Source organism: Agelaius tricolor, unplaced genomic scaffold (genome assembly GCF_023055355.1).
Source record: "Agelaius tricolor isolate 1412-34295 unplaced genomic scaffold, bAgeTri1.0.p SCAF_9, whole genome shotgun sequence".
Taxonomy (NCBI): Eukaryota; Metazoa; Chordata; class Aves; order Passeriformes; family Icteridae; genus Agelaius; species Agelaius tricolor.
Window position 1 is genome coordinate 12,874,196 of NW_027269269.1, and position 14,454 is coordinate 12,888,649.

At 45.3% G+C, this 14,454-nt stretch overlaps 1 protein-coding gene across 1 annotated transcript in view; it reads right to left on the bottom strand.

Moving 5' to 3' along the window:
• The window catches only part of FAT3 (FAT atypical cadherin 3), a 403,498-nt gene extending 393,164 nt beyond the window's left edge, over window positions 1-10,334 (bottom strand). The window contains exon 1 of the mRNA XM_071432782.1: window positions 10,185-10,334. The gene's annotated coding sequence lies outside the window, so the exon portion shown is untranslated. The remainder of the gene's footprint in view (window positions 1-10,184) is intronic.
• Between the last annotated feature and the right edge of the window lie 4,120 nt (window positions 10,335-14,454).

Sequence of the window (14,454 nt, forward strand, 5' to 3'; positions counted from 1 at the left end):
TTAATGACTCCTATTAGAGCCAGTGCATATCTCCATACAACCCCTGAAGGGCATCTGTGAGGATGGCTGTGAGCATGGCATGCTCTGTGGCCACGACAAGCTCCCTGCCCAGCCTGCCTGCTGTGCAAGCCCCAGCTGCAGAGGAGCACCTGCCCTTGGGCTCATCAGCTCAGGAGAGGGCTTCACCTCCTGCTGCAGAGTTCTGGTCCTGGTGGCAACATGTGAACAACCCTCAAGATGCAGGGTTGACATACCCAAGTGAGTAACAGTGCTCCTACAGCTCCAGCAGCACATCAATCAGGAGAGAAATTACTTTCAATATAAAAAGCTAAGCTCTCTTTTGCACTGGTACATGGAACTGCGGCTGGGCATGGTAGAAGAGCACACAGGAGATAAAAAAGCAACAAAAGTGAGAAAGGCAAATTATATGCACAAAGGATCACTGCAGGATACTTCAATTTCCCTCCTTTTGCCAAGACCGTCTTAATGTGGATGCGAGACAAGCCAGTCCACAATGCAGGTGAATTCTTTGCAGGGCATACACTGCGAGTTGTGATAGACTATTACATCTGCAGGAGTCATGGAATGCTAAATTCATCTTAATCTCGGGTTGAGGAGAAGTTGTGCATCACAGGAATTGGGACGCCAAAAGAAAATCTCTCAGAAAAAATCAGTGAGAAAAGTGATGTGAATTTCTTCAAAAAATGCATTTCTTTAGCTCATCTGCCTATCACAGTAATGCCTTAAAGTTTCCGGGAACAGGTAGAAACACTGCCTTTATTATTACTGTCATCTTCATTTTTATATACAAACCAACAAACCAGTAATGTAAGGGATGAAGCATTCCCAAAGTAAGCAAATTTTGAGAAGTCAAATTTGATTCAATCTCAGCCAGATCCTTTCTACATCACTGTCTCTCAGAATCTATGTCCAGACACATTTTCCACTTGCATGTGGTTAGATAATGAAAAACTAAGTCTGAAAGCCCATTTCAGGTTTGTCAATCTAAGAACATCAAACAAAGACATCAGCCATGTTGTTCTAGCCATGCTGAAAATCTCAGGTATTTAGGACAGCTTAAAAAAAAAAAAAGCCAGTAAAAGGCTGCAGTTCCCTATCCATCTTTCTCCTTATCCCCATTCTCCAGCCACGTATCTAGCACAGTCCAGGACCCCAAAACTTCCATGTTCCTTTACTGAGTCACCACCATCAGAAAACTGCATCCTCCCACTGTTTCTTTTCCCCACCCTTTACTCCTCCACATCCATTAACCCATGCCCAGACAGAGCAGTACATTCTACTTACAGATTACCTTGCAATCTTCTCCCTTTCACTTTTTCCGTAGTCTTTCCATACACACAGTCTACATGTGAACAAGTCAGCTGTGGATCAGCTGATATTTCTTAATGTTCAAGAATCATTTCAGCTATTACTAATCCACTGCAGAGAGAAACAGCTTTTGGAAGGGTGTTTCAGAATGCAGCTTCTCAAAACAGCTGGGGAAGCAGAGAGAAAGGAACAGAACTCTGCATCCTGCTGCTTTAACATGGGATGCAGATCTTTTCCCTACATCATGATAATCCATAGGGAACCACCACTGGCTTAACTTCCAGCAGGGCCCTTCAGGCTCTCGCTGTCAGCGTGACCTGCCAGCTTACTCCAGAGCAGAACTCAAGCACACACTGTGCAAGCTCAGAGGAGCAGGGCCCAGCATGAGTCCAGCTACACCTCACCATGTCAATTCACCCAAAGACAAACCACAGCCAAATCAGTGCATCATGGATTGGCAAAGGTCAATCCTCAATGCCCCGACAGCAGCATACACGTGCCTCACCATTTACTCCTGACCTCACAACATGGATGCAGAGCACACAGAAAATTTACTTATAGTCCTAATGATCTGAATCACCATGGTTTTTACTCGTGCAGTAAACCACACCAAAGGGGCCTTGTGGGCATCTTTAAATATTCCCTGCACCGAACGTGCTGGGTAAAGAACCTCCCAAAGAGATGCTGCCATGCAAAGCTGAGGGAAGTGAGCCAGCAGCTTGCATGGGGCAGCAAGGCAGGCTGGAAAAGCCTCATCCAACATACCAAAGGTGATCCAAAGCTCACACATCAGTTGGAGAGAACTGTGTTCACACATAGAAGGTCAACAGTAAGACTTTAAAACCAGCCTGCTCCCTGAAGACTCACAAAAATCTCAGAATTATTCAGCCCCCTGGGTCCAGGCAAGTGACAGAAGTGTCAAAAGGCTTCACCATCACAACGTCTCCAGCTATTCAGTATCTGACAACATGGAAGGCTTTGGCTACTGGAAAGCAACATTTGCCTTTTCACTCTGCATCCAGGCCCTAAATGAAAAACTCCAGCTTAAAATAACAATAGTAACAATTACTCCTGCTGTTCTACCCAGTCTTCTAGCTTCTCTACTAGAGGATCACTTCCTTCTGGATAGGGCTTGTCTAGGGCTTGTCAAAATCTAGACTTGTCTAGGTTTGGACTACTACAAATTATGAACACCCTCTACCAAGGGCAAAGCAGAAGCAACAATTTTTTTTTAATTTTTTTTTACAAAGTGCAAGAACAAAGAAAAAGGCTGTTCTTCTCTAAAAGAAACCAGCAATTATGCTTCCTTGAAAATCATAGCAGTGAATAGTGGTGTCTCAATTTTGACTATAAAAATATCACAGCAAACCTCTGAAAAAATGTCTGTGTAAAACCTCAGCTCTGAGTTTATTGACTACCAGTGTATCCATCACTGCACTACAGCAAAAATCCATAAAGCTAGGTCATCCCAACACAAGCTGGCAACTCTACCTCACGTGCAGTCACACCACAAAGATGCAGCCAGGCAAGCAGTGACTTCACTCACCTGGACTGCAGCAAGAGCTGCCATTACCTAATCGCCACACAGAGGATGAATGAAAGACTTTCCAACATCAGTTTTCAAAAAGAACTCAGAAACCCAACCTGAACAACCAACCTAACCAAACCCACCCCACACATGCATATCTCAAAGTTATTAACTGCTTATTTAAATATGGACGCATGGATAGACAAGAAGCTCCTGGACAAACTCAAACACAAAAAAGAAGCTTCCAGAGGATGGCAGCAAGGACAGGCTGCCTGAAAAAAATAGAGAGACTGTCTGAGCAGACAGAGAGCAGGTTAGCAAAGCCAAAGAACTAACAGAATTAATTCTGGCCAGGGATGTAAAGGGCAACAAGAAAAGATTCCATAGCTACAGCAGTGAACATTTTTCAAGGGCATGTGATAGAATAAGAGGTAATGTCTTAAAACTGAAAGCAGTCAGGTTTAGATTAGATATTAGTAAGAAATTATTTATTGCGAGGGTGGTGAGGCACTGAAACAGGTTACCCAGCAAAGCTGTAGCTACTTCATCCCTGGAAGTGTTGAAGGCCATGTTGGATAGGGCTTTGAGCAACATGAGCCGGTGGAACGTGTCCATGCCCATGGAAGGAGAGTTGGAACTACCTATCTTTAAGGTCCTTTCCAACCCAAACCATTGTAGGATTCCATGAAATGTGAGGAGTCATCAAAAAAATTCACCCTGTAGCAGAATACAAAGGCATCCTCTTAAGACTCTGGGTGCCATGATTTGTTTAAGCAACGTGGGACATAATCATGTTTAGTACTAAGAAGATACTAGCGCTACACATCTGACAGCAAAACGGACATTTATAATGTCACTATATGCACTTACCAAGAAATATAACCTGCACAATCATGCAAAGTGCTAAGATGGTTTAAAGGCAAAAATCATCTATGTTCAATGTTATTTAGGAATATTAATAAGCTCCTTTATTTTTAGATTTAAACCATTAATAGCTGTTCTGAAGAGGGCTCACTTTTAACCTTTGACAACATTCAAGTGTCTGTAATTTTTTATCAGATTGTTTGGATTTTGATTGAGCTGAAGTCCTGAAGCTACAATTAAACTTGCAGCTACCTTCTCTCACTAGGCTTCCTGCAACAGCTGGAAGACTCTTTGAAGTCTGCAAAGACATAGAAGAAATGTTATTTATGGCTGGATTGCACAGTGCAAGCAGAAACAAGTTGTGTTTCTGGTGCATTTCCAGTGCTGGTGACAGACGATTTCTCACCAGCACTACAGGAAGTCCTCAAAAAAGATTTCCCTCTACCCAGATGCTTTACAGGACCAAGCTAAGAAGCTGGAAATGCTGCAGGGTAGGATTTCAAGAGCTCTGAATGGTCCAAAAGCAATTCCTACTACAGTCAGCATTAAATCCCACCACCAGCTCCACTGAAGACAGAAGTGGCCTAACTCAGCCTGTTGATGGCTATCTGCCTAGAAAGCCCAGAACATCTCAGGATGCTCTGCTAAACTCATTTAATTTTTTTTTTTTTAATTAGGAATGCATTTTAAAAAAAGGGGAGAAATCAGCTTAGTAGAAAAGGAAGGAGGATTTCAGTCCAGAGAAGCCACCCCACATATTTCCACATCTCTCAGAGCAGCTCTGCAGCCAAGGGACAGAGCTGTGGACTCTGCAGGAGCAGGGAGAAAGCACCAGTGAAGCCCTGCAGCAGGGGCTGCACTGTGCTGGCACACGTGTAATGACCAAGCCAACATGCACTGATGTCAAAGGAAGTTACACTCACATGCTGGAAGCCATACAATTAGTAGTGTCATCATCTAGGAGAAAGAAATAAAATATTGTTTTCTCCCAGGCAAAGCCACTGGTGTTTTTCATTTGTGTTAACTTGTTCTAAGTGCCTGCAGGGTCCATGCCTTTGATTTACTGTGGATGACAGGCAGTACAGGCATAGACATATTTAGGTATAATTATTATGGTAACCAGGCTCATACACCAAAACCAGCAGCAAAATCAACAACAGCTCAATAAGATGATGGAGAATTTTCCAACACAAAACTCTACATCTCTCTACATCCCTGCAACCCTACTAAAGGTCTGTTCTTCATTCTTTCAAGAAAAAAAAAGAGTGAAATCAGGAAATTTGCATATCAGTGGTAACATTTCTACTAATCCCATGCAACACCAATTTCACCCCAAAACCCCTATATTTTGTAGTTTTGTATAGAATCATAGAATAATTTATGTTGGAAAATACCTCTAAGATCATCCAATCCAACCATTAACCCAGCACCACCAAGTCCACCACTAAACCATGTCCCTAAGTCTACATCTAGACATCCTTTAAATCCCTCCAGGGATGGTGACACTTCCCTTGGCAGCCTCTTCCCATGACTGACAACCCCGTCAATGAGCCAATTTTTTCTAATATCCAATCTAAATATCTCCGACATAAATTGACACCATTTCCTACTGTCCTATGGCTTTCCACATTGTAGAAGAGATGGACCTCCACTAGTTACACACTCCTTTCAAGCAGTCTTGAGAGTGATCAGATCCTGCCTGATCCTCCTTTTCTCCAAGCTAAACACCCCCAACTCCCTCAGCTGTTCCTCACCTGACTTGTGCTCCAGACCCTTCCCCAGCTCCATCGCCCTTCTCTGGACACGCTCCAGCTCCTCAATGTCCTTCTTGTAGTGAGGATCCCAGAACTGGATGCAGGATTTGAGGTGTGGCCTCACCAGTGCTGAGTACAGAGGGACAATCCCTGCCCTGCTCCTGCTGGCCACACCATTGCTGATCCAGGCCAGGATGCCACTGGCCTTCTGGGCCACCTGGGCACTGCTGGCTCATGTTCAGCCACTGCTGACCAGTGCTCCCAGATCCTTTTCCACTGGGAAGCTTTCAAGCCACTCTTCCCCCAGCCTGTAGCACTGCACAAGAAGTTAAGAAAAACAAGCAAGCTAAGAACAGCATCTCTCTCACACCGCATCACTTGATGCATATTCTAGTCCAGCACCCAGCAAGTCCTGTCTCCAGCTCAGCCTTCAAGTTCAAGCACTGAAGAAAATACATTACTTAGGGCTTAGAAACAGAGCAAAGATACAATGATGGTTATCATCAACTCTTTGATTTGCACTTATGTAAAAAAAAAAAAAAAAAAAAAAAAAAAAAAAAAAAAAAAAAAATCAAACCGCAAACCCAGAAGCTAGCAGTCTGTGCAGATCCCAGAGCAGAGGTTTGAACGACAGCCCAGCAGGGTTTGCTCAGATCCCTCTTCACAGCACTGCCATCTTTTGCATCCTGACAGTACTAACAGTTCCCAAAACTTACCTGCATTAATACACACATCCAGATGTTAACCACTAATATGACTTCAGGGTCTAACACAATGCCTTTTATGACATGTATAATTTTTTATACTGGGACAAAATGAGGCCCGTGCACTTACATAAAGTAAATAAGAATTAGTACTGTTTTGTTTGAGATGCATAAATCCTCATAGCAAACAGGCTAAGAGACATTAACAAGGTACAATTCATAACTGTCCAACATATTCTCCTTATTTAAGTCTGTTAAAGTAAGGATGCACATGCAAGACAGGCTACTCAGCTTCACATTAGTTTATACTTTCATTGCTTTCATCATCATACAGGAGAAAAATACCCAAAAGTCTGGCTTGAATGCAAGGTAGAAGAATGTACTGTAAAAGAAAACTGTCTACACTGGAATTGCAGACACCACAGTGTTTCAACTAAAAAAAAATTTAAAAAATCACACAAAGATTCAAATACCTCAATCCCAGTCAACGGTTTTGGTATATATTAAAAAACCATCTTCTATTCCACTGCATATAATAAACTGAAGGAATACTTTCTTGCTGTGACTATCAGTTTTATTACCTGGCCATGACCAGGACTAGCTCTCAATCAGCACTGATTAAATACATATTCTGATATTCTGTACCAAATACTTTTCAAGTTGTGGAAAACAAGTGGCAAACACTTCTCATTTGTCACTGTCATGTAACATAAAAATTTATCTAGATGCTGGATATATGAAGTGTCTCTGAGAATAACTCACTAGATCACATACATACAGAAAACTCAGTGTGCACAGGCTAAGTAGGGTTGAATTAATGAATGTACTCTTGCTTCACATATTGAATGCCTGTCACTAAACCGATAATTTGCAAATGCAGAAGCAGAGACTGGGAGATGCACTGGCTGCAGGCATTGACAGATCCCTCCTCTACAGTTTCAAGAAGCTAATTGTGCTCAGTTCAGAGTTCTTGATCCATGTTCCTGGGAATGACTCAAGACACAAGCAGCAAGACAGTCAGCATGTGTCCACATTTAGGGTTTTGTTTCCACTCCTATCTGCCCTGATTTCCTTCCCAAGAATGCTGTGCTTGTGAAAGGCACAGCATGACATCCTAAGAGACTTCTGTCTTCTCTGCCTCACAGACTTAGTCTGGGTGGCAACAGAAAAGCTTCCCTAGAGAACACACCAGGATTACCAACAAGAAGGGAGAACTACTTCTGGATTGAAGTTTTGGCCCATTGTAATCTATGGCAAAACTCCCACTGAAGTCAGCACAGCCAGGATTTCACCTCTGTCGCAGCAATTTTGAGTCCCTGCCCATTCTGCCTTGGAACTTCCAGCCGGCACAATAAGGGTCTGAACAGTGCCAAGAGCTTTTGTATTATGTACTGCAGGCAGAAGTCATGAAACCCTTCACATAAGCAAGCAAATACTCATCAAACAGTTAGGAAATTTAAGACACTGCTCAACTGCAAGGGATTCAGACCTGTATGCAGAAGCGTGATGTTTCACACTGGCACATCATTCTAAAACAAACCTTATCCTAACCAACTTTCTGTCCTTCACAAAAACCTGCCTGTAAATACAAGCTGTATGAATGCAGTTGGCATGTGTCTAAAGACATTTTAGAACTCAGCACAGAAATATATCCGTAGTGGAACAGCACCTACAAACTGCTCCTAACAAGCAATGGCTAAACACCCTAACTGCCTCCTAATTGTTCATTTCATTGTATTTGACAGAATCCATCAACCAGAGTACATCAGGTCACAGTAGTGCAACATGGTAGGAGCCATGACAACATAACCTGCTGGAACAGAAGTCCCTCATGTGAGAAACTGAGCAAGCCAGCAATTTAGGGAAACGGGGGGGGGGGGGGGGGGGGGGGGGGGGGGGGGAGCCAGGTTATACCCCATCCCTGTCCAGCATACAGGATAACACAACACAGTAACGTAACACACAGGTCAGGAACCATCCCAAACACTGTTGGCACGGGGGTATGGAGCACAGTCATTACAATGCCAACAGATGCTTTGTTAAGAATCAAGCTTAAAATAAAGAGGAACAAAAGTAAATAAAACTATGGTTTACTGCATCAAGACAAGCACAGCCAACCTGCTGATTTTCTACAACACTAGCACCACCAAAGGATCAGACAGAGGGATATCTACAGTTTGCAGTCCTGCAGTACATTTTCTCCTATCTGGCTCTCTCCACAAGACTCTAGTGTTTTTTGGAACACAACGATCACACCTGTAAGCTCTTTCTCAGTAACACTCTGCAACAGCAAGCTAGATCTGAGAGAACACTCCTTCTCTCCCTGCACCCACCACCAAGTCCTCTCCAAGCAACAAAAGGAAATTTTTGTTAACTTGAAGGAGCAGCCCTCTGAATGTCACCAGGAAGAGACAGACAAGTACTAGCCAGGCTATTCGGCCTTGTTCTGCTTTGCTTTTGTCCTCCCACAACTGCTCCAGACCAGGAATGAATCCTCAGTGAAAGCAGAGCACCCAGGCAGCAAGCAGAATGGTGCAGCAACTCTCCTCTGCATTCCTCATAGTTCATCCTCTCCTGATTTTTAATTCCTTTGCTGAAGACTCGAACCAAATTTCATAAAGCATTTGCTAAATGAGAGATAAGTTATAACACCTGTGCCTGTGGAGAGGACTTTTTCTTTCTTTCTGTTGGACAGAAGTTAGTTAAGAACACACAAACCCTGATCAAAAGATACACGTCTCTAAGCTCTCTGACAGCACTGCAAAGGGAAAGCAGATGGGTATGAACAGAAGCATTCATTTCCTCGAATCCCTTCCTTTTTACCAAACTTGATGCTTTAGTGCCTCTGCCAGGATGCCAGTGCTGACTTTCCTTTATGTCCCATGTATTTGTATTTATTTTAATTGAATCTGGGACTAAGGACACTCGGCAACGCTTAATCCTCTCGACAACAAAGCAAGGGCACTAAGCCACCATGAAAAATAGTAATAAAAAAAAAAATTAAAAAAGGTAAAAGACACCCACTGATGCATTCCTTGGGGCACTGCGGCTCTTTTCCTCCTGCAAATAATCCAGCGGGATTCAAAAAGTGGTTAGGAGAGGCTGGAATACTTCTTTTAATAGCAGAAGTTAGAGCTGGGAGCAGCACGTTTAACCCATCACCAGCCAGAGCAGGCTCGTTTCCCAGGGGTGCACATCCCAGCCCTTGCACACACACACACGGACACACACTCACACACGGTCCGAGTTTCGGGGCGCGCAGGGGCGGGGAACCCGCAGCGAGCAGCCCCAGCAAAGCCCGGCAGGGACGAGGGGACACGGCTGCTGCCCCCGCTGTCCCGGACAGAGCGCTCCCCCAGCTCCGGAGGCTGCGAACGGGGAGGGCAAGGCAAGCCCTCCCTCCTAAAAACACTGAGGAAAAAAAGAGATGGACAGAGAGATAGATAGACAGACACAGAGAACAGGCAGGTCCTCCGGTAACACCCGTCTCTCCCCAGCCCAAGCAGCTGCAGCCAGTCCCCAGGCTCAGCCAAGAGCAACTGCAGCTGAAGAGCAGCGACAGACACGCACACCCCGTCGCCCTAACTGCCGCAAGTTTAAAAGCAAAAAAAAACCCCAAAAAATAAAACCATCACCACCAAAAAAACTACAATATAAATGCACACTTAAAAGGCAGCGAGGAAATTCTTAAAACACGAAAAGCCAGCTCTTGCCGCCTTGCGAGCTAAACCCCGGTGCGAAGCGGGAAGCGCACCCGGGGCAGCCGCCCACCGCTGCACCTTGCGGGCAGAGCGGGAGCGGGACCGGCCGCTGACAGGGAGCGGGGATGGCAGCGGGACCCGGGCACAGCGCAGGAACGCTGCCGCGGCGGAGCCCCCAAGGCAGAAGTTTCCTCAAGTCGCGGCCGCAGCCCCCCAAGCCCCCGCGCACCGCCGAGGTTGCCCGGCGGAAAGTTTCTCCGCCATCGCCTCCGCGCCCCTCCCCGAGCCCCAGGCGGGTACGCACCGGCCGGCTCAGCTCCGGGCGCTGCCCCACGGCCTTCCGCGCTCGGTCTCCATGCCGCCTTGGGCGCCGCCGGGCTCTGGCGAGAGGCAATGAAGGAGAGGAGCGGGGCGCTCCCCGCCCGGCGCCGCGCCGAGCCCAACGCAGCCCAGCGCAGCCTGCCGGGAGCGCGGCCCGCGCCCGCCTCCCGCCCGCGGGGAGGGACCGCGCCGCCGCCGCCCGCCCCGGACCCAGACCGGCCCCGCCCGCCGCGGGGCTCCCACTGCCCGCGATCGGCCCACGGGAGGTCCAGGAGGCGCTCGTGGAATGTCTGCCCTCCAGGGGACTCGCCCAAGGTCATCCGCTCCGGGCAGGGCGCCGCGCCACCCCGTGTCCTCCGCTGCTCTCGGGGGTACCCGCTCGTCTCCTGCCGCCGGCCGGACGGGCGGGCGGGCAGTGCCGGCTCTGCGCTCACCGGCGGCCGCCCCGGCACCTGCCCCCCAAGCCGTGCCGGGAGCCGCTGGGCGGGCGGCGGGAGCCTGGTCCCCGCGCTGAGTAGCGCCAGCCCGGTACCCTCCGACGCGGTTCCCCGCGTGGCCGCTGGCTGAGCACGGGGACACGCTCCGGGATGGCAGCCCGATCGCAACCTGCCTGTGAGCGCAGTTGGGTGGCTGAGCCCGAGGTCTCTAAGAGCCTGTGACTCTGCTGTGAAAACTACACCTGTCCAAAGAGCTGGTTCCTGTAGCTTTAGTAGGGAGGAAATATATTTAGTGCCTTCTGCGCTTGTGAGTTGATATCCAAGTTCTCACTCTGCCTGTTTTAATAGGATGTTGTGATGAGGCACCTGTTTGATCATCTGTTCAGTTTGTTTCTTTCACTAGCAGTAGAGCCCAGGCCCCTGCCTGATCAGGTATCTCATTCAAGAGAAGGAGAGGGATCACTTTAACATCTTTTTCCTTTTTTTGTTTTTTCGTTGTTTTTTTTTTTAAATAATGTCTACCTTCAGCTATTCCCTGCTCTGCAAGAGCTCTGAAATGCTGCTACTTTTGTCTGCTTTCTAGTCTGCTGCTCTCTCACTCTGTCCATGTTTCCCACTGGGCTGCAGGTCACAACTGCTAAAGCCAGGTACAGGTAAGAAGATCCCTGTGAGGACCGGCAGCCGGTTCCATAAAACACTCGTGCCCCAGGCAATTTGCTGCTGTAATTTAGAGTGAAGGTGAAAAAACAAGTAAGCAAACCAACCAGCAGCTCCACACTAATCACAGGGACCAGGGTAATAACCACAGAGCAGGCGGGCATGGGCTACACTGTGAAAAAGGAGAAGGAAAATAAATACAAAAATTGCTTGCAAAATTTAGCAGCTGAAATAAAAAGTTCTACAATGGAAGCATGTAGCAAAACCCAGCTTTGTCTGAAATCTACAATAGAGCTGATGATTTTATACCCACCACCTGGTTACACTGGTCATGGAAGGTGATCTTGATGCATTAAAAAGCTGTTTAGAAGTCACAAGTTCAGAACCTCACTGTGCCACTCACTAAATGAACACAGCAAGGAGATGTCCTATTCCAAAAGGCCCATAATCCACATCAACAAGACAAATTTAGAGTGGGAGGAAAGTGTATTATGCTGCAGATGGCACTGAGAAAGAAACCAATTTGCCCAAGGTCATGCAGGAAGTCTGTGGCAGAGCCAAGAACTAAACACAACTCTCCTGAAACCCAGACTAAAAATAGTGTTTGCTAATTGCACATAAACTCCAGAAAACACACATTACACAGATAATAATCTTTTGACCAGTATTTTGGAGTTATTGGGCTCCATTTCATTATAATTTTCAACTGCACTGATAACTGAATGGTCACTTTCTAAATTTAAACCACATTATTTGAAAGTCCTCTACACAGAAATTCATACTGTGAAACAAAAGGCACTAACAGATAGCATCTGGGCCAGCACAGATGCTTGCTGAGTGTGTCTGCTTTTGCTACCCCATTCCTCAAATGGAACCAGAGCATGTCCAAATCTTAGTCCTGGGAGGAGAGGTGATCCTGCTCCTTACTGTGTCTTCCTGAGGCTCCAAAGGGGCTGTGTAGTCCTTACCTACACTTTCCCTGGTAGCAGCACCCTGGATTTATTCCTATATTCCACTGTCCCCTGTCTGGCCACATTAGAATGTGTCCTGGCATGCAGCTTTTGTGTGCTCTCATGTCAAACCCGTCTCATGTCTCAGAATGTGCCTTCCGTGTGTTCTCTTCCTCTTCCAGCTCCCTTCTACAGGTTTTTTTAGCCAATGCCGAAATGTTTCTTGCGATGCAAAACCCACACAAGCAGAAAACAACATCATGTGGCACCCTTCAGGCACCTTTAGTTGTCACTTTAGGAAAGTTATTTACACATATATTTAGTGGATTTTACAATGTATAAATGCTAATGAGTATTAGTAGAAGCTGTTTTCCTAATTAATCAATCCTACCAGCATGGTAATGATTTCTGTTGTTCTTCTGGAGCTTCCTCCAGCAGGGAGGGAGCTCTGTTGATTAACAAGACCATTTTGCATGTATATAACATTTTTGTTCGTCTAGAACAATCTCATTATCTTTTTTTTTTTTTTTCTCAAGGAGGTGAGCAGTTCTCAAATTATTCTTAAGGAATAACTGGGGCAGAAAGAAATCATATTGTCTCCCTCATCACCATTTTATAGTTGTGTATCTGTTAGGTTCAGTAAATTTTACACTATTGTGAAAGATGATTCAGAGCAGGTTGAATAAACTCTTTACTGTGTGGGCAGTGAGGCGCTGGTACAGTTGCCCAGAGAAGTTTTGGCTATCCCTGAAAGTGTTCAAGGACAGGTTGAATGAGGCTCTCTCTGTGCTCTGGTGGAAGGTGCCCATAGCAGTGGCACTGGAACTAGATGGTCTTTAAGGGTCCTCTCTAAACAAAGCATTCTATGATATGATACTGGAAATGTGGTGACTGGAGGCTCAGTGGGGACCTGCTCACTTTCTACAGCTACCTGAAAGGAGGTTGTGGTGAGGGGGGACCTGGTCTCTTTTATCATGAGAGGACTAGAGGAAATGGCCTTAGGCTGAAACAGGGGAGATTCAGATGAGATATAAGAAAAAAACTTTTTACTGAAAGGGTGCCCAAGGAGGTGGTGGATTCACCATCCCTGGAGGTGTTTAAAAGGCATCTGGATCTGGCACTGGGTGGTAGTTTAGTGGTACAGGGGTTGCACTGGTAATGCTGGTTTGACAATTGGACTCAATGGGCTTAAAGGTCTCTTGCAGCTCTGACAATTTTATGATTCCATAATTCTATGTTTGATTAATAATGTCAGCATGCTCTACAGATAGAGACTATGAAACAGCTTTTAGATTCTCATATCCTGAGAAGCAGGAATTTCTCTTCATTTTCCTGCCAAGACAATCAGATTCAAGAAGATGTGAGTAAACCACTGTGACAACAGAGTATTTCGCATTCTCTTAGCTCAGTAAATTGCATTGAAATTTTCATAAATAATTCAGATAGTATAAATAAATATAAATCCAAGCAGAAAGGAAAGGTTTTCCCAAAGATTCAAGGTTCATGAGGCAGGAAGGCAAGTTTTAGACCTGATGTTAACTGAACCAGTAGTGAGCTATTGAAGCTTAATCTCAGCATAATATCATAAATTATGAAACATTGACATTTCACTTTGAATTAATGCACAGGGCTATTTATAAGCTGGTTTAGAGACAGTTGCTTGGGCAAATTAATACACTTTTTCCATCACCAGGCCAAATGTTAACATGCTATTTTTCAAAGTATCAAACTATTTGCATATTGGAACTGTTTTAATACAATCTGTCCCCCAAGGCTGCTATGTGAGTTACTTTGAAAAGGTAATCAGTCATAATTCACTGGCTCCTTAATCCATAATCTAACTTGATTCAGTATACTACCGGTGATTTTCAGTGTGAGAAATTGCTTGTTTTCATGCAATTGCTTTCTGTTTGAGAGCCACAGGCCACCAACGTAGGAAGAGTCATCCAATGGGCTACAATTGCCTTTCTGGGCTTGCTACCAATAAAAGGTCTGGATAGTGGATAGCAGTGGAAGAATGAGGCATGAGCACAAAGCAAAAATATTCCATATACTTGCCTGAATTTTGAACTTTGATGGTGACTAAATAGCAAGACACCATTATTGCTCATATGTATTGACAGTGCTTTTATCTTTTTTCCCCCTTTTTTGAAGGGTGAAAAGTAAAATACTGAAATTACTTTTTGTGAAACTGTTTTTTACAGAACAG